General features: G+C 41.7%; 1 protein-coding gene and 1 long non-coding RNA gene across 9 annotated transcripts in view; one reads left to right on the plus strand and one right to left on the minus strand.

Annotated features, from left to right (window-relative positions):
* The window catches only part of MBD5 (methyl-CpG binding domain protein 5), a 253117-nt gene that overhangs the window by 47388 nt on the left and 178961 nt on the right, over window positions 1-26768 (plus strand). The window contains exon 1 of one of the 8 annotated variants that reach the window (XM_089779719.1): window positions 17136-18449. The exons of the other annotated variants lie outside the window; for them this stretch is intronic. The gene's annotated coding sequence lies outside the window, so the exon portion shown is untranslated. Of the gene's footprint in view, window positions 1-17135; window positions 18450-26768 lie in introns of those variants that run through there. 8 annotated transcript variants of the gene reach the window in all.
* Window positions 3855-13804, minus strand: LOC112547839 (uncharacterized). The gene is made up of 3 exons (XR_003091644.3): window positions 13547-13804; window positions 10757-10851; window positions 3855-4887 (listed from the first exon to the last, which is right to left on the minus strand). It is a non-coding gene; the product is annotated as an uncharacterized LOC112547839 (long non-coding RNA).

A 26768-nucleotide genomic window follows, 5' to 3' on the forward strand; every position in this document is an offset into this window, starting at 1 on the left:
GTAATTATGGTTCAGCTGTAGTGTATTATCATAAATGAATATATAAAAATTCAGGGTAAAATATATTATTTGATTATTTAATTAAAATAAATTCCTTAACTGAAAAAAGATATTGAAATACTAAATCTGTCAGACACTTAAAGGAACATAATAAAGGTTGACAAGTTCTAAAATACAGACTCTTTAAAAGTAACAGTTAATTTTCTATCTGTTCAGAAGACTCATGTTAACAAAACGGTTATTCCCTGTAACTTTGAAACACAAAGAATGTTATTCATTTCAGTGTACGCTATTCACAAGAAAATAGATCAGCATGGCAGCCAGAGTAATGATGTGAGATAGAGGAGTACTCTGAGTAACAATGAACAAAGTAATCTGAGCCTATCATAGGCAACCTCTCCTATTTATTTCCAGTTTTCATATCCCCTACTCATGCAGTCATCTGAAGAAGTGGGCTGTGCCCACGAAAGCTCATGATACCATCTACCTGTTTTGTTAGTCTATAAAGTGCTACCAGACCCTTTTCTTTTTTTTTTTTAATGTATAAGTGTGATTTAAACACTGATTATGGAGAAGTGTGGAGAGGCGATAAAGGCAAACTTTCTCAAGGTATTTTGAAACATAATAGTTTAAATTATTAAATCTTGAACCTGTCACCCTTCTAGAATTAGTGGATGCTCTCCAAACCCCACACCACTCAAAGCTTAGATTTATTTTTATCATGACAACTATTTTTGGTGTTGATCCTGTAAATAAGATCAGCTAATTGTAATGGTTGCTATCAAGAGTAATCCCAAGTGAAAACAATGAAACTATGGTGATGCATACTACTATGGTGCTAAGTGTTTTCAGGGGTGAGTACTTCCTTGAGTTACTGACTTTTCAGTGTAGAACTTTTGTGTATTATAGGTTACACATTTTAGAAATTATTTATATAAGAACGGCCATACTGGGTCAAACCAAAGATTCATCTACCCAGTATCCTATCTTCGACAGTCACCAATGCCAGGTGCCCAGGGAGAATAAACAGAACAGGTAATCTCCAAACGATCCCTCCCTGTCCCCTATTCCCAGCATCTGACAAACATAGGCTAGGGACACCATTCCTGTTTATCCTGGCTAATAGTCATTGATAGACGTAACCTCCATGAATTTATCTAGTTCTTTTTTGAACCCTGCTCTTACCAACATCCTCTGGCAAGAAGTTCCACAGATTGACTGTGCAATGTCAGCAGGAATTTGCATGTCTTCTTCCAATCTTCCTTTCGAAAGCAGAGCTTTCGAAAGTGAAAGTAGGTTAGACGCGGCTTTTTTGGCAATCCCCCCCTTTCTCGAAAAGCCACGTAAACCTCATTTTTTGAGGAAAAGCAGCTTTTTGACAAAGGGGAGGTGTTCGCTGAAAAAAGCCACGTCTAAACTACTTTCACTTTCGAAAGCTCTGCTTTCGAAAGTCAGATCGGAAGATATGCAAATTCCTGTGGAATTTGCATATCCTCTTTTGACACTCTAGCATAGTTTAGATGAGCCCCAAGTCCTCTTCAGTTAGGAAGGAAGGGTTGTCACAACGTGTGATTAAAATCAGTGATGCAAAAAGGTCCTTTGCTTCTTACTAGTTACGGGGCTTCCTGCCCACCACATAGCCAGAAGGGCCCATCCCTGGGCCCTAAATTCAGGTCCGTGGGCAGGCAAAGATAGGGGGTGCAGTTAAACCCCTTGAGTCCATTGAACAAAATAGCCCCACTCGTTCATTAAAGGAGGGCTCTGCAAAACTAAATGTAGCTTGAAACTTCAATAAAGTTTCTGTGAATTCTCTGTGGTAGAGGTGAATATTATAATGTACTGGCTGTTTCCCCATGGAGGGCTCTGTCTGGCATCCAGAGAAGTTGCACCAGACACAGTTAACTTGTGCACATGGAAAATCCTCAGGAAGCAACACTGGAATCCAGCTTTTTTTTAAAAAAAGGATACTTGAAATGAGTTTTTCCTTTACATATGTTTCAAATGTGAGTTCACATTTCTATTGCCCACCCCCAATGAGCTTAGTGTCATCTCTGTGAAATGATAGCATGAAAAACAGCTACAACTGTGTGTCAAGAAGCAAATCTCTTGTAAATGTTAGGCTGGTTGAATCAAACTTACTGTATATGCATCTCTTATGCATTTATTGCTTCTGCTTCATAATTTGAAAAATATATATTACTGGAAGATTTACCTGGCATTGCTTGGCTTCTTAATTATTTTTTGTTTTCCTTCATTTAAATCATTACTCTGGGGTAGAGGTAGGGATGAGGGATTCCTTATGCAGGCTGCTCCAGGGAGAGAGGACTACCCCAGCCCTCTTTCACTACAGCAGGTTGGGGGCCAAGTGAGAAGTGACTTTCCATATGCACTGCAGCTGCACCTGGCGAGGTGGGGGAGAGCTGCATGTTCCCTGGCTGGGGGACAGAAAGACACACAAATGGACAAACTCTCTGAAGTATATCGTAGATAGCTGTCCCTTTTTCTACCTCTGCCCCCTTCTGCCACAATGGGGTATAGCTGTTCTGGTCCCCATCTCTGGCCTTGTGCCACCCCCCTGTGGTTTAAATGTCCCTGCTTTCCATCCCATGTTCCCTGCTGTCCCCATGTGTTCGTTATTATACCACAGCCTTTCCTGTCTGTTTTATGAGAAGGAGTCCCATTCTAGGCACATCCCATTATCCTGGCACAGCCAAACCCTTACCCTGTTTTGTTACGACAACACAAAGCTACATACCAAATATGGTGATCCTAGCTCTTACTGTTTAGGAGGAGTTCTTGAAGATATAGACAGACCCTCTAAACTATGTAATATATTCCCCAACCACAGTGTATCACCCACGACTGTCCGAGATCTTCACAGATTGAAGTTAGAATATGGTCCTTAATTTACTCTTGCATTTATTTTAGGGAAATATGCCAATAAATGTTTAGGGCCACTGTAATTATGGTCTTTTGTTGAATCACTTACCTGCCTTATGCACATGCATGCACACACAGTGATTGTGTACAAGCTGCACACACAAGTCATATGAAAAGCTGGACCTTGAAGTATTACCATTAGGCTTTAGAACTTAAATTAAGAGCAGTGAGAACAATGCATACCTCCCTTAGAACTGTTATTATGGGCTAAGAGCGCATTACATCATTTCACAATGAATACTCTAAATTCATAAATCTATTTTCCTTTTCTTAATAATACAAATAATAAATTTATCATGTGGCTGCATAAATGGGATAGGAGTCTGACACTGTAATTTATAAGTTAGTGATGATTAGAGATGAAAAAGAATAAATAGTTATTTGGTAGGCATTTGCCTTACTGGAATGCTTACTGGGTTACTGATTACCCACAGGACCCGAGGGGTGGGAGAAGCTCCCCACCCGCAAATTATTTAACTGGTTAACTGTTTTAGGTGGTGTCAAGGCTGTTCCCCGCTCTGGCACTATGAATGCAGAAGGTGGGAGCACACAAGAGAGGTTCAAAACCTTGTCTCTACAGGCACTGGTTACGAAACTTCCCCCCAAAATCCTAATACCCAGATTTTGCGGAATTTGCTGCCACCATCAAGTGCTTTTGACCCCTAAAAAACCAGGAATGAACACTTGAAATCACCCCTCAGGGGTATCTCAAGCTCTTTTGCCTCAAAGGAGCTTGAAAAAAGAAAAGACAAAAATAAGCTCAGTCTCTGATTGCTGATCCCACTGTCAGAGGCATGCAGATCCACACAGACACACCTTCCAGGACACAAGAATCAAATCACCGCCTTGAAAGAAGTGATTTTTATTACAAAACTTTTATTACAAAAGTATGATAAAGCATACTTGGTTGCTAGATGTACAGAACAACTAAGGAAAACAAATTAAAAACCAGATAGCAAAGTCTCAGCACAATGTTTAGATGGTAAGTGGGGACGGAAGGCATAGAATCACACAGCAGTTCAAACCAAACCACAAAATAGAGAAAAACTACCCTGAACGCGACTGGACTCATATTTCCCTGGTAATCATTTTTAATTTTCTCTTGGTTCAGTCTGCTCCCATACCCTGAATTCCATGGTGGGACATGGTAGTCTTTCCTGGGTTAAATGATTCTATGTCTCTCTCTATCCCTCGTGTACTTCTCCCACACAAAGAAAGCAGGCAGAGAATTTATATCCAATTCAAATTCCAAGCCTCTATCTCAGTTGGCTCTCCCAGCCCCATGTCTGGCACCTTTGCTAGGTACCTGAGTTAACCCCTTAGTCAGCAGGTGCTGGTCAGCACTCCCCCTGTTTCACAGGAAATTTATACAATCATAGCGCTGACATTTAGTACTGAGAAACACAAAATCCCAAGTTTATTTAAGGACCTTAGTAGCCAGGGGGCCAAATTAAGGCTTCTGAGCGGCAAGAGTATGGTAGAGGGTACTGGGAGCACCGTGCTGGTTTATATCTGCACATGAGGGTGTCTTAAGTCATATGTGCTGTGGAGCTTGTCTGAGGGAAGAGTCTAGTAATAAGAGAAGAGTTAGCAGTTGGTGGCACAAGTAGATTTATTGGTACTTAAAATTATGAACATCCCATTGGTTAGCTGATTTTTATTTTGGACATTACAACAAGATTTGTACGTGTCTGTTGTTTCTTCTCAGCTTCCTGCCCATGCAGTAGTATTACTGTCCTTTTTCATTCATCCCTCATGAGGAGTCTCTTGTAAGAGGAAGAGAAGAGGAATGATGGCCCGTTGGCCAGAAGGGGACTTGGGAATTATCGGGTGTAGTTCCCTGATCTTCCAGAGATGTCCTTTGTGATGTTGGGCAAGTCGCTTAGTCTCTCTGTGGCTCAGTTCCTCATATGTAAACAAGGCATAATAGCAGTTCTCACACCATCTCTGTATTGTAAGGAATAAATACATTAAAGCCAGTGAGATATGCAGATAGAATGGTAAAAGAGATCACATAAGTACCATTAGTATGAGTGAGAGAAATCTTGGTTGGCTACCATATGTTTGTTTGCCTTTCTTCTTTCGACAAGTGTAAGAGAGATGGTAGATGAAGAATTGGTATTGTGTGGGTTTGTTTTATCTGGGTGAGAATGGACATACTTTTTACTCAATTTTGGGGGCATCTACAACACCACCTGTTCATGCCAGCCGATTAAAGGCAGCTAAGACAGTGAATGTGCCATGCTGGCAGCTGACTTTTTCTCATAATGCATGGAAAGATCTAAAGAATACAGTTTGTCCCACGCAAGAGCAGTTATCTATTGAACATGGGCCACCCTTCCAAGAGGAATTTTTATTTTAAGATTTGTTGGTACACAGGCTTCTTAATATGAATTTAATCACCTATGATGTTAGTCACTGAATACTTCAAATACATAAGATTTGGCTTATACTACAATAAAAGATCCGTAGCACACCTGTGACTGGCCCAAGTCAGTTAACTCAGGCTCATGGTGCGTTGGCTGTGAGGCTACAAATTGCAATATAAATGTTTGTGAGGAATTTATTCCTCTGAAATCTCAGACAGAAGATCTCAGGCCCAAGCCTAAATGACTCCAATTCATACTTTAGTCCCACAGGCCAACCCCTTTATCTGACCCAGTTCTGGACTCTGTCATTTTTGTATTGCAGTACAAGTATACCTTGATATAATAGTCTATGGTCTTCATGAATACTTCTTGGGTTAATTTCTGGAATAGGCATAGAGATCGGACACACATTTGCTTGACTTGGTTAAATTATTTAATTAGACATTCCTTTTAGTCACAGTATATGCATAACAAGCATCAAAGTAACTAGTAAACCAGAAGAATGCTTGTTTTTGCTTTTTACAATCTGAGGTCATCAGTTTCTTGCTGTTAGGATCTATCTTTTATTTTTGATTGGTCCAGGGTAGACTGTTGTCTAATTGTTTTTATTTTTAAGACATTTAGTTTTGGGTGAGTAACAAGTAGCTTTAATTTGATATGGATAAGACTGAAGAAAGCATTTTGAGGAACATACGTACTACTTATAAAAGCCAGTTTATTCATGTGATGAGGCAACTGCCTGTGAGAGACAGGTGCAAAATTGAAGAGTTATTTTGGATTGCCATCAGTATGTTATAGTGATTCCCTACAATGACGATTATCACTTCCTGGTTGAACATAATATTAGCTTTTTTTTCCTCCTACCCCGATCACACAAGTCATTCATGATTTGCTAGAACATATTTCCTTAGATCTGAGATGTAATGCTCAAGCTTGATAATTTCCATCTATTTTCTGAGCAAGAGGAGCTGAGGTCAAAATTAGAGGTGACCTGAGGCTGTCATTCTATTTGATCATTGAAATGTATTCATATAGAGTCCAGTGGTTTAGAAGTAAATATCACAGCTATCACTGAACAATTCAAGTAGAAAATTAAATCAAAAGCCCACCAAATCTGATTTTATGCTACAGTCAGCATATTTGCAGTTGTGTCCGATAGCAAGTTGAAGTTAATATTGTTTAAAGACTGAAATGTTAATGTCTGATAAGATTGGCTCAAAATTCAATGTTGGTTTAACTAGTAACAAAGGCTGATAGTTGTGGTTGGAGTTTTCTCCCCACTTCACATTAGTTTTGGCAAGATATCTATGTAATTCATAAGGACTAGAGTTGTAAATGGTTAACCAGTTAGAGTTAACTGGTGGAGACTGGAGCATTCCCTGGACCACTGCAAGCGGGGTCCTTCCATAGCACCATGGAGCCCACCAGCTGCAGGGGCTGTGTCAGCTCGGCCAGAAGAGCCCTCACCTACAGCAGGCCTGTTCTGGCAGTCTACACCAGAGACGCTGCAGCCCAGGTCTGCAACAGACCTGGCCTGGTGCACCAGAGACAGGGGTGCACCAACCTGTCCTCATTTAATTGGTTATCCTGTTATCTAAGTACAGTAAAACTCCGTTGGTCCAATGCTCCGACACTCCTGATGGTGCAGCACTATTGGGAACACGGAAGTGCTCCAGGCAGCTGGACAATTGGAGCTGCTCTGCCCCCGGCTTCCCCAATTCAGCCTCTGCTGAAACTGACCAGCAGCTGAATCGGGGTGCTGCCAGGTTGGTCCTGCAGCGCTGAGGGGTGGCACTACGGGACCAACCCGGCAACACCCCAGCTGCTCTGCCCCAGGCGTCCCGATTCAGCCACTGCTGAAACTGACCAGTTGCTGATTCTGGTCCCAGGCATCCCCAAGAACCCCTCCATTCATTCACTCATTCACACCCATTCATTCCTTCCCTCAGACACTCACACACTTACACAGACATATGGGTTGCAGAAGGAGCCAAGGCATGTGGATCCTGGAGGGTCTGTCTGCTCATCATGGCTGGGAAAGCTGGTCAGGAGGGGAGAGACTGGAGAGAAGCGTCTCAGGAGCAGGGGAAGGAAAAAGAGTCTCACATGTGCTCCTTCTCTTTATATAGTGTCTGAATGGCTCTTGTGACTCATTCACCTCGTCATCAGGGAGCATGCCCAGACTTCCCTTTATCCAGCTGGAAGCATGCCCAGACTGTGATGACTCATTGACATATGGTCCATTGTTCCCAGTCTTCTTCAAACACACTCTCACACTCTCTCTCCATTCATTCAGGGGAGAATGCAGTTTAGGGAAAGTTACAAGCAAGGTGGCTGAGAGTTACACAGATTACAAAGTTTGACAAAGATCACAATGAGTTGCAGTTTAAAACCTTAGACCTTACAGTTTTTGGTGTAGCTTTAGAAAATCCATGTATATAAATCAAGTAAGCTCAGGCAGAGGCTTTTTATGCAACAGTGTTCATAGTACTTCAAGTCCATACGTAAATGTGCTGTTCCATTCTGAACAAGCTCAAACAAATATGAAATAGGAAATTACAATTTTTTTGAAAATTTTGAGTGAAAACCTGTGATTTTAAGCTATTAATGACTCAGAAATATCTGAAAGAAAAAATTCTCAATTTGGTTTGACTTTGAATGAGATGTACCAATCTTAGATTGCTAACCACCTTTCATGCAGACCTTCTAAAAAGATTGCAGCCCTGTTTGTGCAAGAAGATTCACAGATTCCTTCAAGTAGGTCTTGAACATGTTTACAACTCCGGGTCAATATTAAGGGTGTCTCAGTGGTTGGGAGGCCAGACTTTTCGTCTAGAGTCTTGTATAGATACAAAATGTTGTATCTGCATCCATATACACAAAAATGAGTCACAGCTATCCACATCCACATCTGCAGATGTGGTTACCCAGGCATATAAAGTAGATATCCATGGATTTGCAAGATTCTGTTTTGTTCTACATGCTCAGCTGCATGGACTGTTTCCCAGAGACTGAAACTACCTATATCTGCAAAAAAAAAAAAAAAAAAAAAATGAATCCTGCAAAAAAAAACTTTTTACTGGAATGCATCTAGATTTCTTTTCTTCCTTTTCACGTCTCTTGTTTTTAATTTTGCAAACAAAAAAACTATTGCTAAAATGTGACATTACGATAGAACTATCAGGCACTTGAAAGTGAGGAAGTTCCAGTTACTTCTGCAGTATTAATTCAGTTATGTTTCATGTCCTCCATTTTTTTGCTATTCTTTCATAGTGGAAGTGAACTTATTTTAAATCAAGAGAGAATGAAGATATTGTGTCCATGTAATGTAGTAGAGTTAATGTAGGAGAAATGGTGTGTGAGAGAGAGTGTACATGCACATACTCACCATTTAGAAGGAATATTTTTTATAATACCCTCCATATTGATGCCTAAATTTTGAGTGCTTGATATTTCAGTTTTAATGTTAATTATTGCTTAATTTTTGTTCTTAATTTTTTTAAATGAGTATTTTAACAGAAGCAGAGATTAAAACTAATAAACTTTGTGTATACCTAGAACCGTGTGCAGATACAAACATTTTTCACATCCGTATCTAGAAAAATGAGCTGCAGATACCCATATCCATATCTGCTGATGCAGATATCTGGGAATATATCTGCAAATTTTCAGGGTTCTAGATTTGTATTTTTAGTTGCAAAAATGAACTGTGGATATCTGTGGATTTGCGGGACTCTATCACAGCAAAATCAGTATTGGGAATCTCAACTTTTATCCAGTATAGAACTAATACATTTCAGTGGGCCCCAATGAGCCACAGATGTGGTTTGGTTCTTCAAAAGTAAGTCTCGAACCCAATTTTTCTCCTTTGAGGGAGAATTAGACACTTCAGTGGAGTTACTTTATAGTAGTGTCCAATAACAAGGCCCCCAACTCCATCAGTAATTGCACCAACATTTGACTTCCTCTAATCACTTCTGATTAATTCAAAGTCAGATTTTAGGATGCTTAGTTAACATTTTCATCTTAAGTAAGACAAGGGATCCTGCTAGTTTTTTGTGTAGTCTCAAACAAAATTACAGATAAAACACTCATTATTAGAAGTCTGCCAGTCATTTAACTAGTTTATCCAAAGTAAATGATACCTGTACAAGTGGACAGAGGAAAATGAATGGTTGAAAATGGGGGAAAGATTTTTGAGTAATTTTCCTTGAGGAAAAGACTCCTTCTCATTCTCAAATGTGGCATTCATGTGCAGCTGAGCAACGATTAAATTGACTAAACCATAGAATACAACATGATTCTGAACTAGTCTCCCATTATGTATGCTAAGAGGACCAGTAATTACCATCAGAAACCAGTGTAGTAGAACGTGCGGGGAGGAACTGGAGTCAAGGAAAGAGATATTTTACTGCTGACATCAAAGGAGGTTGATTCACCTTACGCTTATTGAAAACTCCATTTATTCTGCAATCTAGTCCTAGGACAGATAAGGTGGCCTCTGAATCCATTGATTGCAGTCTGGTGTATCATGTGCAAAGTATTTCCTTTTGTATGGCTTATGTTGGGAGCTCTTTTTAGTGCCATTCTGCCAGAGGGTACATAAACTCTTGCATTCTGCATAGGCAAGAACCTACATTTTGATATTTCATTAAGCTCCATAAAATCACAATAGCAGCTTGCAGCCTCATGTAGAAATGATACATACTATTGTTCTTGCATACGATTGGACGGTAAGATCTATAGACAGAATGCAGCTGCCATTAAAATCTTTGGAAAAAATCCCATAGGCTTCAATAAGAGTTGGTCAGGTCTTATAAAAGTAGATTGACTAGACACATTTTTGTTAAAGAATATACTTAAAATAACATTTAGCACTTCATGTTGTCAGAGCCCTTCACAAATACTAATTAATCCTTGCGAGCTTGTGTGAAGTAGGCAAGCAAACATTACCTTATTTGTCAGATAGGAAATTCTGTCCAGGGCAGGTGGAGGGTCTGGATTCTGGGGCTCCCCATAGCAACCCAGGCTGCAGTTTCTGCCCAGTCTGGTTTCTGTCTTAGCCAAGGTCAGGGCCTTGGGGGCAGGGCAGCAAAAGAAAGAGGAAGAGCTGGGTCTGGAGCCTCATTGCAAGGGATGCTAAGGTCCACTTCAGTGTCTCCTTCCCCATCCAAAACTGGGCAGATACTGGCTTAGCACTGAGCATTGGTCAGGATCAAAGTGGCACCAAAGGAAATGTGGGACTAATGCTATCTGAGTCATTTAGCCCAGACCCTGGACTTGAAATTTATGTTTAGGGACCGTATCATTCAGTTAAGGACAGGAAGTCACCCTACATTTATCCAAGTCCTCAGAGGTTAACATTCTTTTTAAAAGCTAACAGTATGCCTGTTTCGGCACCAGTTATGGAAGGACTTGGAACTACCATTAGATGATCATGAAATTACCTCTTACTTATCTTGGGACTCCTCAGGTCCAGAACCATGACATCTGAGGACAGAACAGCTAAACATGCACATCGCAGTTTCACATATTTTATGAACTAAATTAAGCAAAAGCATAAAATAAGTACAAATCAGATTGAAAAAAATCAAATTAAGAGAAAATGGATTAATATAAAACCCACAAATTAACTTTTATCAGTTTGCTTAAACCACATTAAATAAATCTATAATACCTTATTAGCTCTCTGTAACTTGGGAAAGCATCAGTGTCTCTTAACTGTTATCACCAAAAGTAATAAGTCTACTATCAGTCTGAATGCCCACTGCTTATATTTATGTTTCAGTCAGATAGGTATTAAAGGGTTGGTCAGATCATTTTCAGGTTGAAAGCTCTGATGCCAATTAAGACAGCAAACCAAGATTATTGGTTGTTAAGAAATAGCCATCTCCTTTCCTCAACATAAGGTAATATACTATTCCAGTACAAGATGACAGAGCTTACTGCCCTTAAAATTCAAATGATAAATAAAGGTGAAAATAACATGGTTTCTGAGAAATAAACATAACTCCTGGATCATCATACATGCTTATGTTATCTTTTAGGCAGTGAACTTGTTTAACCTAAGGTTGTTTAGGAACAATTCTATAAGAATCTTTCCCATATTCTCTGGATTCTGTCCATGAGCAGTTCTGGACACAATGTGTGCCAGCATGCTCACTAATACCTATTTGGCAAAGCTTAAAAAGTTCACAAATGATAGGGCATCCTTCTACCAAAACAAACTGGAAAAGAACACAAAGCCAAAAAGGTAGATTCTTAGTGTGATTGGTACGACTTATGTTTTTTGTTTTATTGAGGTTCAGGAAGATTAGAGAATTTTATCAGCTCAGATGTTTAAACAGATTTGCTGGCTGGCTACAGGTTACTTGCTTGTAGATATCAAATGTTAGATTTACATGTACTAGGTTCCCAGTCAGTGTTCCCTCTAACATTTTCTATCCTTGGGCAGGTTGAATTTTCTCTTGGGCAGGCTGGAATTTCTTAGGTCCAAGAGGTAGTGTGTGGATATGGACCACCAGTACAAACACACACATACATAGAGTCCATAGGTGTGGAAGAAAATATTATAACATAGTTAATAAGGAGCAATGCTTACAATGTTGATTTAATATGTATCTATATCAAAAAATCTTTTCCTGTGAGACGACACAGGGGCATCATGCATCACTCTGTGTCCCGCAGCCCCTCCCTCTGCCCTCAGCTGCGTAGCCTTTCCCCTGTCCCATGGAGCTGCCAGCCATGCAGCCCCCTTTCCCACATTCTTGGGGGGAGCCATGGGAGCCATGAGCCATGCAGCAAACCGGGGGGCGGGGAGCCTGGCATGGCTTGGCTGTGCAATGTCTAGGCCTGGCCCAAACCCCCGGCAGCTAGCAGGGGAGAGCCAGGCCTGGCCATGGTGAGGCTTCAGCCCAGGCTAGCTTCCTGGCAGCCTAGGGAAGAGAGCTGGGCCTGGTAAGACTAGAGGAAGGGCTGGGGCTGGCCTGGCCTCAGCCGCTCCCTTCCCTGGCAACCACGGGGAGATGGCTGGGGGGGAGAACCGGGGCTGGCGCAGCCTTGTCTGTGCCTAGCAGCCAGGGAAGAGCCCAGCCTGGCTTGGTGCACCTTGTCTTGACCATCCCCAGCTGCCAGGGACACAGCCAGGCTTGGCTTGGCATGCCATAGCCCAGCCTTCCACAGCATTTCTGGGTTGTGCTGGGGTCAGAGCTGGGCCTGGCCTTGCCTGGCTTTTCCTGGCCACTGGGTGCAGGGCTGGGACTGGCACAGCTTTCCGGGGGCGGTGAGGGTTAGGTCATGGTCAGGAGTTGTGGGGGAGGAGAAGGGACCTGGATTTGGTGTGGAAAAGGCCCAGGTTGGCACACAGCATGTAGGTGAGGAAGGAGAGAGAGCACGGGATAGCACAGGCAGGGGAGAATGAAAAGAGGTGCAGACTGGCACAGAAGGGAAGGAGACGGGGTATGTGCTGGTGTAGGTGAGGGGGATGAGAAGGGCCCCAGTCTGGGGCGGAGCGGGGAGGGGAGAGAGAAGGGGCCCAGTCTGGCATGGCTACTAGAGGGAGGCTGGCAAGCTGGGGAGCAGCCACCCTAGTGAAATCAAATAAAAAGAACATTCACATTACTCGTGGAGTATATGTATTATCATTCTTTCTAACTCAGGCTAGTAAACACACCAAAATGGCTATCCACACATATCTCAGCTTTAAGATGCTATACAAATCATGAGTGAACTAGAAATAGTCATGCTCTCCTTACAAATACTAATACACTATTTACACTGGAAAGGAGACTAAAAGGCATTCATTCAGGCTTATACAGATTTTCTGGACAATGTTTAGGATTCATGCTATACAAGAACAAGTGAAACAGAGACCTGTAAAAACAGGTAAAAGTTCTTCTGGTTTGAAACTTTAACCTTGTGTGTGTCACGAGCTGAAAGAATAGAAGCCTCAGAGCAAACTAACAGATGGCTTCAGGGTTTGTAGACCGATCCATGTTTCAAAGAGCTTTCAAATAAGGTTTTGTCCTACAAAACAACTAGCATCATGCCTAGTACTTGCTACTCCTGACCCAAAAGAGCCAGAACTCTACCACATACCAAAGATCTGCCCTTAATACAATACAATGTTCTATGTATTAATTAATAACACAGGATTTTAAAAAAATCATTAAGATCAGAGTTTTACATGTCTGCAACACTCCAAACAATTCTGTTATAAGAATCTTTTTCTTTCTTACCTTAAGCCATTAACACCTATGTTAAATTTGTTTGAAATGTAATCATGCAAATGTCCTGGCGCACACCCCCCTCCTACCTCCCATGCAGCCTGGATTCCTCTTCTTCTCTCCACCCAGCCGGAGAGGACTGCTATCTGGACTGCAGCAAGTAAATCAGGCCACCCCAAACGAACTCCTCCCTGCCTCCACCTTACTGCACGTACGCCAGCACCTACCCATTCCTTATTCCCCCCACCTACCACTGTACAATCTGGTCCCTGGCACCCAGCACAGTTGCAGGCTGGGATAAAATCCTGCTGCTTAGACTTGAAAGCACTAACATTCTAGCTGGGAGTTAGGACAGGACACCCAGCACAAACAAGTTCTTTGCCCCCACCTCACCTCAGTGCCACCACCCACCTCCTGCTTCACTCACATATCCCATGCAGTCATCTCTCCCCTTCTCCCTCCCCCCCCCCCCACACTCCTCTTCCCAGCCTAGGAGGCTTGAGGAAGAAGAGAATGCTGGGTTTCTGCCTCTTTCTCAGGACACCCCAAATTCCCTTCTCCTTTCACTCCCTCCAGCCAATTATTTCCTTCCTCCTTATCTCCCCAAATTCCCCCTACCCTAAAACTCTTCCCTCCTCCCTCCAATTCTTCCCTTCTTCCCTGCTTCTTATCTCCCCTCCCTGGCTGATCTCTAAGTTCCTCTGTTTCAAGCAGGCAGTTCAGTTTGAAGGTGCCCAGAGCCAGATGGCCCCTCCCCCAACTGATCAGCTAAGCTTCCTGCCAGCGGGGCAGCTCTGAGCCTCTGGTCAGGGATCATTGAACAGCTATGCTGCAGTGCAGGTTACAGGGAACCTAGGTGCAGGGGTGTGTGGAGAAAGGCATGCTAGCATTGCATGGATAGCAGCCAGTTGTGGTAGCAGTATAACATATAGGTAGGCAAACAATGGCTTCTTTCATCTGTTTTTTCTAGTCTTCAAGATGATTGACAGTTCTTCCCCTCCACTACTTTGTCTTTTCTTCGAGATAAGTTTTTAAGTTTTGTAAAGTTGAAGGTACATATCCCTACTATGTGCAAGAATTCAGTATAGTTTGAAGTAGTATGTCCCTAGTAGGTTGGCTACTAGCAACTTTGAGAGTGATACACTGTAGGTAGCTATCTCACAGTTCATGCTGCCCCTTACCATTCTGAGTTATGTTCCAGTGCACGCTGGGACCAAAATTGTGTAGCAGTTGGTTCTGGGTACATACCATCAGCATCCCATAATACACTCATATCCTCCTTCCCCTCTACCCTTCTCCCATTTGAAAGCAAAGCAAACACCCTTTTTTTCTCTTGGTTATCTGTGCAGATGCCATAGCAGGATAAGCATGGAACCAACCCTTCCTGGAACCTGTTTAACAGCAAAGTATTATGGCAATCATATTAACCATGGTGCACCTTATTATGGAGTATATCCAGAGCATTTCCAGGGTCTGCTGGAATGAGGAAGTATCTCAGGAGATCATGAGCATGCTCTTTTGTGAAGCATTTGAGCAACCGGCAAATGCTGCCAGTGTTTGATCCTCTGGACACAGTGGAATGCTGGTTCCGGTCCCATAAAAGAAGCACAAACCCATAGTGATGCAGCAATGGGTCAATCAGCAGTGGCTGCAAAACTGTCACATGCATAAAACCACTTTCATGGAAGTTTGCAAATTGTTTTTCCATACCCTGAAGCACAGAAATATCAGAATTAGACCCACTCTGATATTAGAGAAGCAAGTGGCAATTACCCTATGGAAATCTGCAATGTTAGACAGCTACTGGACATTTGGGAATCAATTTGAAGTGGTGAAATCTACAGTGGGGGCTGTTGTGATCCAAGTAGCCAAGTCAATCAATACCCTTCTGCTACAGAGGGTTGTGACTCCAGGAAACATGCAGAACATAGTGGAGGGCTTTGTTGTGATTAGATTCCCTAACTGTGGTGGGGCGGCAGACAGAATGCACATCCCTATCTTGGCACCTGACCACCTTGCCAAAGCATACACAAATCTTAAAGGATACTTCTCAATGGTGCCGTGGGTGCTGGTAGATCACAAGGTCCATTTCATCTACATCAATATAGGATTTTCGGAAAAGGTGCATGACGCAACATGCATAACTTTAGGAACTTCTGTCTCTTTATAAAGCTGCAAGTTTGGGACTTGCTTACCAGATGGAGAAATTACCATCGGAGGTATTGAAATGCCAGTAGTGATCCTAGGAGATAGCCACCTCTTACTCCCATGGCTCATGAAGCCATATGCAGTAGGGATGTTAGATAGCATGTAATTGAATAGTTGTGTAAGTGCATAAAATTTTAGCAGAATGGGGTGGCAAGTGGGAGCTTCTCCGCAAGAAGCGGTGATTTAAAAGTCAGCTCCGCATGCAAACCAGGCTCCTGCCTGCCCCCCCTCACTCTCCACACTGCTGCCTCTTTATCAGCAGCAGCAGCACGGGGCCAGGCGTGGCAGACAGATCTGGTGCTCATGGGGAACTAGCTTAAATCGGCTCTCCATGGACACCAATTCCCACCTTCCCCCCATTTCTGCCTCTGAGAGGGTATGTCTACACTACCCTCCTAGTTTGAACTAGGAGGGTAATGTAGGCATACCGCACTTGCAAATGAAGCCTGGGATTTGAATTTCCCGGGCTTCATTTGCATAAACAGGGCGCCGCCATTTTTAAATCCCTGCTTGTTCGAACCCCGTGCCGCGCGGCTACACGCGGCACGAACTAGGTAGTTCGGACTAGGCTTCCTAGTCCGAACTACCGTTACTCCTCGTGGAATGAGGAGTAACAGTAGTTCGGACTAGGAAGCCTAGTCCGAACTACCTAGTTCGTGCCGCGTGTAGCCGCGCGGCACGGGGTTCGAACGAGCAGGGATTTAAAAATGGCGGCGCCCAGTTTATGCAAATGAAGCCCGGGAAATTCAAATCCCGGGCTTCATTTGCAAGTGCGGTATGCCTACATTACCCCGCTAGTTCGAACTAGCGGGATAGTGTAGACATACCCATACAGAAGAAGCAAGGGGGAGGGGATGTATGTAGTTGACAGGATTGACCAATAAGCTTAGGCAAAACCAATATTCCCTTTGTTGTGGCAGTCTGCTGTGTGCTCCATAATATCTCTGAGAGTAAGGGAGAACGTTTTATGACAGGATTGGGGAGCGGAGGCATAATTATTGGTCTACTCAGTAATATGAGCATCCTGACACCAGGGTAATAAGGGGACTTTGGTAGTTGTTACTTTGGAATTTATACACTTTCTAAATAATTTTTGAAGGCAAGGTCTTGTACAAAACATACTTTGATTAGCTAATTTTAAATAACCAATTCTCGGTGAGACTCTTGATGCTTAAATTGCAGACTGAATACTCCTTATATATATTGATATATTTCATGAATCAAAATAGAGTTTAAATAGGAAACTGTACTAAGTAAACTATATTGATTTATATGATATTTACAAAGTTTATGGTAATAGATGGTTTTATGATATTTGTAAAGTTAAAATAAATTTAACACAGTTATGTTCACTTAAAAGGAATCACTCTCAATTAAATCACAATAAATCAGTCATCTTAACCATGGTACGTATATGAAAAATACTTAATTTTTTCTTAAAAACAGGCAAACTATTCCATATTGCCTGTCATTCCTCCCTCCCATTAGAACTGGCAGGTTCTACTTTTGGCTAGATCCCTTCTTGCCAGTGGCCTGCTCACCAGCAGTGAGTGCAAGAGTCCAGTGGCCGATGATGAGGGTGGGCCTGCAAGGCTGCTCGTGGGGCAATGCTGCAGTGCGCAGGTCTGGCTGCTACCCCTGCTGGTCTATCAGCACAGCACCTGCTGCATAACAACTCTCAGCTAGCACAGCTTTGCCCCTGTCCCATTTCCAGCTGGCATTAGTTGTGAATTATGGTGGCTGGTGAGCACAGGCAGGTACCAGACAGTGGCCAGTCTGCCTCTGCTGTCCAGCCATCAGTCCTTTACATGCCCCCTTTCTTACTGTCCTCACCCTGCTCTCCCCCTGCGCCACCCCCAGCCCCACGGCTCCTTCATATCCCCCCAGCGAGCCACATCTTACTCATAGCGCTATGCAGTGAACCAGCCCTTAGTCAGGCTACTTGGCTCATCAACAATCTGGTCAACAGGCTCGTTACTTACACACTGTCTCTGGCTGGGACTGCACCCTGGAAAAGCTCCAGAATCTCTGGCCTGGAGCACTGGCCAGTAAGAGCCAAGCCCTGTGCAATGCTGGCATGGGGAATCCTCTCCAACCCTCAGCTAAGCTAAGTGGATGGGAAAGTGATTTCCAGTCTGTTCCTGTCCTGATCCTGCAGGCTCTACAGCAGACTCCTGGACAGGGATTTATCACTTTGTTTACACCCACCCTGGTCCTGCCACCAGGGAGCATGGGCTGCTCTGTGCCCTATGTACCCTTACCTGATGAGCCACCTCTCTGATCCAATTCACTGAAGCCCCTGCACTCAGGTTCTCTGGGCTCTGGTGCACAGAGCATCCTTGGGTCTTAATCTCTTCCTGCCTGCACTGTAGCTGGAAGGATAGTAGGGGCTGGATTATGTCAGTGGTCAACTGCAGCCTGCACGTGTTAGCTGCCTTTGGACCTGTGCAGGAAAGAAGGACATTGCTGCTTCTAGACATTGGAGTGAGGGGGAGGAGGTAGAGAACAGATGAGTGCCTCAAAGACAAGGGACCAAGTAATCACTTCCCCTCTCCCTTCTCTCCTGTAGCTGGAAATAGCTCACATCCCATTCCATCCTTCCCACGCAGTACCACACTGAGGTGTGAACCCCGGCCTAAATATAAGAGGTGGTGGCATGTGACCCTTACATGAAGCCAGGAAGATGTAGTGCCAGGTACCAGGAGAGGTGAGTCCATCTTGTGGGTCCAGCTAGGCCATGATGAGTGGATTTTATCAGACAGGGTTTTAATAGGGGCTCAGTTAACTTGATGTTAATTTGACCATTTGTACTGCATAGTTCTGATTTATTCAAGCAAGTTCAATGGCAATCAGAGTAATTTTATCAGCTGTCTCTTATTCAACATGGCAAAATATGGTCACCCTAGTTATGAGACTATCAGTGAATGTTGGTAGAACTATGTTTACAAAGTTAAAAATTTTAGAAATGTAAACTGGGGTTGAACTACTGCATTATCAATTTAAAATTCAATTTCCTTTTCGTAGAGATGTGGTTAACTGGCAGTATCTGGGATACTAGATACGCGTATGGATGGCTGTGGGCAGAGGGCCATTTAAGTAGTTAACCGATTAAACTGATTAAGCAGGATTTTTTTCATCCCTATTTCTCAGACAGTAATACATAGCCATTTATTTTCTTTTCCAGCATGTACACACATGAATATCACTAATCTGACTCTTTTGTTTTACTGTTAAAGTAATACTATCCTGAACTACTGTGATGTTTAGGATCACTTTCTGTCCACTTTCAATCCAGTTTAGTTTACTTTGCCATTGCTCATAGAAATTGTTAATTCATATTAACAGTTTAGAAAGGTTGGCCTTTCTAAATATGCACTAACTTCATTCAGGGTGGTATTATAGTAGTCATTTTTTCTGATATCACCATGGTCTTCCCTTTGGGGCTCTCAGAGACAGTTAGTAAGGAGCTTATATGTGATAAGTCTTAGTTACCAGTAGGAGGAGTGCTTGTGTCTAGCCAAAAGATCTAGTTATTGATTTCTTGTTCTGAAAACATAATAGTTTGTGTGAAGTGATTTACTGCTGTCTTCCAGTTTCTTTTGATTTAGTTTTGATGGGCAGTTCATTGATTGATAGTGTGTTTGAAAACAATGATGGTCCAATCACAATAAAAATTGCCATTCATGTTATGGCTTTCTTCCAGTTAAAAAGCAGATACCCTTCTTGTAATTTTATATTTGTAAATGTATGTCAATATGTGGGATTCATTTGCAGAATTCAGGGTCTGAAATCTTCTTAATCCAAACCTCTTTAGAACATCTCCGCTCTACTTCTGGAATTACAGCAACTTTTTAAGTAGATGATAATCAATTGCTTTCTGTGATTTCCTGGTGTCTTCTGTCCTGCCATAATCAAGTTCTATAGCCTTTGCAAAACTTCTGGTTTCCTTCTCATAATGTGATTTCCCCCCCTCCCCCAAGTCCATTATGAAAGTTTCTAGTGTTTATGTAAAGCATTTCCACATTCTTTGAAATTTTATAAATGTATTTAATAAGTCCATTTTCTGCGCCTGTTTCTTCATTTTTCATTTATTCTTATTTGATTATATGCTGGAATCTTTTTGTGCTATTAACGATCAAGTATTTAACCCACCCATGTGATCATTCACTTTCTTAGAAAACAATTTAGAGAAGTTTAGCTTGATGATGTTCACTTTAGATTGGTTAACAATATATCAGTTATCACTTCCACCTAATATTTCCTATAAACTTGATAACTTGGTTGATTATTTATGTTTTAATTAGCTTTCTCATATTTATAATGGCACTTTGTGATTGCAGTTTCAATAGTTGCATTTGAAGGATCCGTATGTAGCTCATCCTAAAGAGAATTGGACAGAAGGGGTACTGAGGGGGGTGCATGGGAGTAGAACCCCTTTCCCATAGGTTTGGAATAAGATCTTTATCTCTACTCTCCTGCCCCTTTCTGATGCTGATGGGAAGGAAACGGAGATCTGAGCATTGAAGGTAAATGTTGGAAAAGTGGGGTAAAACTGAATGGACTCTGAGCTGTGCAGTGGGCAATTTTGGGGACACTTCAACTGTTTCACCTCAAAAAGCCCACATCAGTCAATCAGTAATGGATACTTGCATAGCCCCTGTCATTGTAGTATCTGAGTGCCACACAGTCCTTAAAGTGTACATCTTCACAGTACCCCTGTGTAGTAGGAAAGCACTATTGTCCCCATTTTTTAGCTGGGGAACTTAGACTCCGAGATTAAGGATATGTTTACACTGCAGCTGCAAGTATAATTTCCATCTTCAGTACAAGCACTTGTGTTAGCTTTGATCAAGCTAGTATGCTAAAATAGTGTAAGTGTGGCAAGATGGGCAGTGCCTTAGGCTAGCCTCCTGAGTACTGTCGTGTCTGAAATACTAGATACATAAATGGATAACTGGGCTGCAGCTCATGCTACACCACTGTTACTAACATGCTGTCAATAAAAGCTAGCACATACAGGCAGTGGTGCTGAAAACTTCTTCAGGCCTCTGGGCAAGGAGAGAGCCTGCTCCATGCCTGTGGAGGGGTAGGGCCTCTGACGGAAGGAATGAGCTGAGGGTAGGCAGCCTTAGCGCTGCCTGGAGAGCGTCTTGCCTCCCCGAGGCAATCCTCAGTGCTGCCTAGAGCATGCCACATGACGCTCTGGAAGCAGTTCATAGGGCCTGGGGTTCCAGCTATTGCCATTACTGTTCTGAGCACTTCTGTATCACCAGATGAAGGGGCAACTGCCGCCTTTTCCTTCACTACCCAGGTTGATGAGCCTGAATGTAGTTCTTCAAACTGGACATTACACTTCAAAGATGGTGTGTGGATGTATCCTAGTGACTTGCGCATTGTCAAGCAGGAAATCTGTTCCAGAGCAGGAACACGAACCCAGGTTTCCTTAGCCCTAACAAATGGGCCGTCCTTCCTGTCATGCCTCACACTCCATTATCTGTTCCCATTCAAAAAATGTCCTGGTGATTCCAGGCTATTCTGTGCCTTGTTCCGAGCTCTTGAGCCAACAGGTCCCATTTTGATGTTTACCTTTCTATGGAGAGTATACTTGCTGTGAGAGAACCAGGTTGTTCTGGGCAGGCAGAGTAAGAAGTGATGCCAAGGTAGCATGAAGGGACTCTCATTCTACGGCCAGACATAAATATTGTCAATGAGCCAGAGCCAGTGGAGGGGAAGAACTGAGATTGGGGTAAATGGGGATGCTGATAATTTTATTTTTTAACTAGGAAAGTGACACGTCTAAAAGTTTATTAATACAGAATTCAGATTGCCCAGAAGGGCACAAAGTACCACCGACCAACTCAAGTTTTATGTTAATGAAGTATCTGGTCAGTTAATCTTGTTTTAATTGGCATGCTAACATTACTCCTAAATGGCAAAGTAACATGAATTTTACCCAAATTTGTTGACATTTTTTTAACCAAACCATTTAAAATAAATTTCCTCTCTGCTATGTATTTCACAGAAAAATTATTTTACCAATATTAGAGAAAAGATTTGTAGTGTGCTGTTTATCTTATTTTTCAACTTTGAAAGCCATGTTCACATAGTGTCAGCTGTACAAGGCTCTCAGGACTCCTAGAAACTTCTAAAATTAATTTAAAATAGTTTTTCTCTAAATAATACAATTTTAAATTTAAAGCTTGAGATCTCAAATCTAGAGCTAGTAACAAATGTTTCACTCGTATAACCACTGTTTCTTTGATTGGTCATCTTAACCACTGGAAAGGCCATGATTGGGACTTAAAGACGTCTTTGCAAACATGCCACCTGTTGAGTGGTCTTGAGTCTAAGGATTAGGAGTCATGGGTTTTTAATATTTTAACACGGGGACTGAATTAGTATTATGCAGCATTATATGGATACCTGCATACTCTTTTGTATTTATCAAGGAAAATGTCAAGAGCTAACTGTAGAGAACTAGATTGGCTAAGATATTGCAGGTGGAGGACACAACACACTATACATATAAAAAAGTGTAAATATTGACAGTAAAAATGAAATATTTAGGGTGGCTATAGGAGGTTTTAGATAGAAATAAAGAAACTAAATTATGTAATAGAAGATTAAGGCTGAAATTCAGGAAAAACATTATTCAAGGTGATAGGTTTAAGCATGAAAAAATATTTCACAGGAAGCAGTTGGAGCTCCATCTTGATCCTTGTATAACTACATAACATGCAGTAGTAGAAAATGTATATCCGTTATATAGGGTTATATTTTCCAATTTTGGTGCCTGCAATTAATAAAAAATAAATTCATATTTAGGTATATGGATAAGTAACCTAATATTTTAGGTGCCTAGATATGGATTCCAGTGCTAATTTTATGCACCTAAGTAGGTAAATTTTGCCCATACTGCTTAAATTCTGCTAAGCTTTACAGAGCAAACTGAACTCACAATCCTCTCCTTGAAGAGTTTACAAAATATATACTTCTAGTCCTGCAGTCTAATCTGTATTGGTAGACAACTGTGCAGATGTTGAATCCCATTGATTTCAGTGACACTATGTGGACAAGAGGATCTACCTGTCCAGATCAGCTCAGTTTTAGCCATGATGGACTAAGAGCAATGGAATAGTTAGATCGGTAATGAGGGGAAGAAAGAGACAACAAAGATGAAAGTGATAAAAAGATCTTGTGGCTTTCTTTGTTTTCTTATATACATGTCTTGACCATGCTAATGTTTAATTTATTTTAGGGAACAAACCTTCACCAACAGGAAAATAGTCTGGTCTTTCTTATTTGTAACTTTTATGATCCTGTTAAGGTTAAAGCAATTTTAGAAAGAAAAGATTTAGTAATGACTGGTGGCTGAGGATGTGCCTGTGGCCTGTTGAAGAAATAAATGCTTGTCCACAGATAATGGGCAATGACATAATACACTAGCAGAAGTAGGGCTGTTAAATAGCGGTTAGGAAGCTAATAAATTTGTCTTACTAATTGGTGGCTCTTACTACATTTAAAAAGCAGAGCGTCATCGTCTGGGACTCGGTGCAAGCCAGGACTGCTCAGTCCCAGCTTGCTGCATTTCCCCCCCGCTGTTCCTCTGCCTCCCCTGCCTCCTACGGTGCTGGTGCTGGGGGAACCAGCTTTCAAGCTGGCTTCCCCTAGCACTGGCTTCTGCTTTCTCCCTTCCCCTCCCTCCCGCCCCATTTCTGCTTCTGATACAGAGGCAGCAAGAGAGGCTGGGGGAGCGACTAGTCAAGTAGTGACTCAACTTCAGGATAAGCCTAGGCTTATCTGGTTGTTGACTAGTCGCTTACATCCCTAAGCAGAACTGTTAACACTCTCAATTAAGGGTAATGTTTTGTTAAAAAAAATTACCTCTTGAGTTCTAAAAAACATTTTTTACTCTAGCCTGATCTATGAAGTGTATATTAATTTTATTGGTTACTTAAGAATTTCCAGTTATCAGTCTGAGGTTTGACCAGTTTTTGTCCCAAGATCAGGCCCAATATTGTTAAAATTACTATCTAGTTGGGAACCTGAGTGTGCACAGTTGCAGCACTCATACTTTAGGAGCCCTTCTGTATTGGTAATAGTTTGTTACTAGATTAGTAGATTACTATATTACTACATTACAAAATTTGTATCTGCATCCATAAAAGTGAGCTGTGGAAACCTTTCCCTGTAAGTTGAGTGCTTGGGTGGCCACCCAGGAGAGGTTCAGTTGCCTCCCAGCTGATTAGCACAGTGCCCACAGTTGGCAGCATGTGTTTCTACTGGTGGTGTATATCCACACACCCTGGAGTACACATAACATGATGTATTACACCCATTAATGGGGAAAAATTAGAGGGAACATGGACTGTGGATATCCGCATAGACATCCACGTATGCAGATACCTGTGAACATAAAACAGGTATCTGCAGATTTGCAGATCTCTTTTTATTCCAATACATTGAGCAAAGGCACTAACTCTCTAACCTAGTAAGGTAAATAGAGATAGCCTGTACATCTGAAAGAACATGTATTCGCACCATCCCTTGCAAAACAACCTGAAATGGTAGCCATTATCTTCCTCATCATCACAAGCTGCGATCATCCTGCCATCTCATATGGGTTATATCTCTCCTTCTATCCACAAGTTGGGATGGTACTTTTATAATATACAGTAAAATCTGTGTTATCCAGCACGCTCAGGGATTACGGCGTTCTGGTTATCTAAAAATTCCAGTTATCTGAGGGTCCCATCAACCTTGGAAAAACCAATGGACAATAATAGTAAAACTCAAGTGTTTAATATTGGCAATTTTGTAGTGTGAGGCAGTTGGTCTCACATTTCTATTTTTAGTTAAAGATGATTGTTAGCAAAGGCACACTAACAAAACTAGAATTTAGAGGGCCTGATCTGAAATCTTGCCTTTGTCCCAGAAGAGGATTCGCCCTGGAACCCGCCATATCTAATCACTGGAGGATTTTGGATGTAAATAAACACAGACTCGATTTCAAAATTTAACCAAGCATATTGTAAACACAACAGGTAAAACACAATAACAATGAAGCAACACTGCATAAATCCAACCCCTCTCCCACTGATATAATAGGAGACAGTACAGATAGGATCATAAACTAACGGTAGAATACTGTACTCTGTCAGAGGTTTACAGGTGCTCAGGACCTTCTACCCTGTGGCTGCAGATAGCCGTAGGATAGGAACTCTGAGGAGTCCTTAGGCATGTAGGTGTTGAGTAACTTACGAAGCACTGCAGAGGGCCTTCACCACAGAATGCAGGCTTTGCCTTATGTAGTCAATGTTGTCCTATGGTATGAGACTCAGGTTGCTGTGGACTCACTACGCTGGGCAGTTGCAACAACAACTGCACCCTGATGGTTGCAGTCGGATGAGATCTGTTCGTATTTGAGGTAAACCCGGCCTTCGCCACAGTTTCAAAGTATAACAAGTGACTCTCCTCCACGGTGATGACAAAACGGCCGACCCGATCCTCTCAGGAACAGGTGTATTTAAGGATTCAAAGGCAGGAAAACAGTTAGAGTCCTGTGTGCAGAAACATGGTGACGTGTGCACAGTCTGTGTGCCTTGTGCATAGTTCTGTGCTGAGTGCACATAATTGGTGCCATGTGCACAGCCACAGTGCTGTGTACAAAGGTGTTTTGACACTCATGACAGGTTCCATTTTGAATTCTCTGACTCCATTTTGAATTTACCATTTTACCAACAATATCTTTAACAATTTGAACTTCTTAAATAAAAAATTGTTAAGCCAATCATGGTAAACCAAGCCAGGCTTGTGTGCCTGAAGATATGACAGTATTGTGGCTGGGGGCAATGCTAGTTAACAAAGATTTCTGGTTAACAGAGTGCTGGATAACAAAGGTTTCACTGTATTATGCTGACTCCAGTATGCCTAATGCATATTCAGCAGGGGCTTTTCCTCTCTTCCTTATTGGTATTTTCTTGCCACAAAGATGCTCTTTTCTCCTATAGGTTAATAAATTAATGAACTCAGTTTGTTGCCATGGCATTCTTATGGTCAAACAACTGCAGATGTTATTCTAAAATAGCAAAAAGCTGGTGTTAACTCACGTTCTATGATTGGCTAGTGTGTTCTGGACAAACTTTTTCCTTCAGTTCCACAAAATTAGGGGTAACAGTTAGCCATTTCTCTATGCCAAATTTCATAGGCCTCAAGCTTTATTCTAATTGTATGTTATCTTATAGTGTTTAAATTCAAATTGTGAGCTAGTTACAAATATTTGCAAAGATATTGTCCCCTTTTAAAAGCTCTGTTAGAACTCAATCTTGATCTATTGGCCATCGTGATAGGATATTTATTTATTTATTTTTGCGCCATGCATCTCTTTTCTTTCTACTGTTGATGAGCAAATACTACTTGATAAAGATACACTTACACTTACATTCATCAACTACAATTCTAAATTTAGATGCAAGTCACTGATTGCTTGGACTGGCCCAAGTAAAGAAGGTTCTCGTTTCAGACAAGATGTTGTTAAATGTTTGTTAATTAAAAATAGAAAAGCAATGTTTAGTTGCAGATCACAGAATGGAGAACTATGAAAAACACATCAAAGCTAGAATAATTTGGATCCTTTGAGTCACTGTAAATATAAATAGGTAGCTTCCTGAACTGGCAGATCTTGTTGAAAACAAAATTCCTTCTTGACAAGCTTTAAATAACAAAACAGAATTCATGTCCATTGAGTGCCCTTGTCCATCTTCCCTCTTGGCATGTGATAGCTTGGAGTAGGAGCTAGTGATCAAAAGTGGCAGCTAGCAAAAAAGAGAGTGATGATAGTAGGTATGACATGCTATAATTGTAATTTCATGAATTACAATTTCAAAGAGCAGTATATTAAGTAGTGGATGGATATCAATGCTGTGTAATAGTTTCAGAGGGGTAGCCGTGTTAGTCTCTAACTTTAAAAACAAGTAGTTTTTTTAAAAGCTCATGAATATATATAATTTGTTAGTTTCTAAGGTGC

Source organism: Pelodiscus sinensis, chromosome 7 (assembly GCF_052426305.1).
Source record: "Pelodiscus sinensis isolate ZL-2025 chromosome 7, ASM5242630v1, whole genome shotgun sequence".
Lineage (NCBI taxonomy): Eukaryota > Metazoa > Chordata > Testudines > Trionychidae > Pelodiscus > Pelodiscus sinensis.